Below are 459 nucleotides of genomic sequence, written 5' to 3'. Positions count from 1 at the left end.
CTTCCCCTACTGCACATTGTTTACACTGAGTTAAAACGAGACTGGAGAATCACGCTGCGCCGGATGCCGCTGAACTACAACTCCCAGCAACCTCAGGCTAGGAGGTTCAATAGTGAAGAGTTTTGGGAGTTGTAGTTCAGGGACGATAAGGGAGTTTCACAGATTAATAATTCCTCCTGTTTGTACTTACATTATTATGCTACCTGCTTGTTAGCTGTCGTTAACTAAGCCATAAGTAGACACAAGAACAGTTTTTTCCCCGAAGGCCCTCACTCTGCTAAACAAATAATTCCCTCAATACTGTCAAACTATTTACTAAGTATGCACTACTATTAATCTTCTCATCGTTCCCATCACCCAACTCCTTCCACTTATGACTGTATGACTGTAACTTTGTTGCTTGTATCCTTACGATTTATATTGATATTGTTTCCTGATTGCTTATTTGTAGCCTATGAC

Source organism: Ahaetulla prasina, chromosome 2 (genome assembly GCF_028640845.1).
Source record: "Ahaetulla prasina isolate Xishuangbanna chromosome 2, ASM2864084v1, whole genome shotgun sequence".
NCBI classification, from domain to species: Eukaryota; Metazoa; Chordata; class Lepidosauria; order Squamata; family Colubridae; genus Ahaetulla; species Ahaetulla prasina.
Note: the sequence above shows the minus strand (reverse complement) of the source record.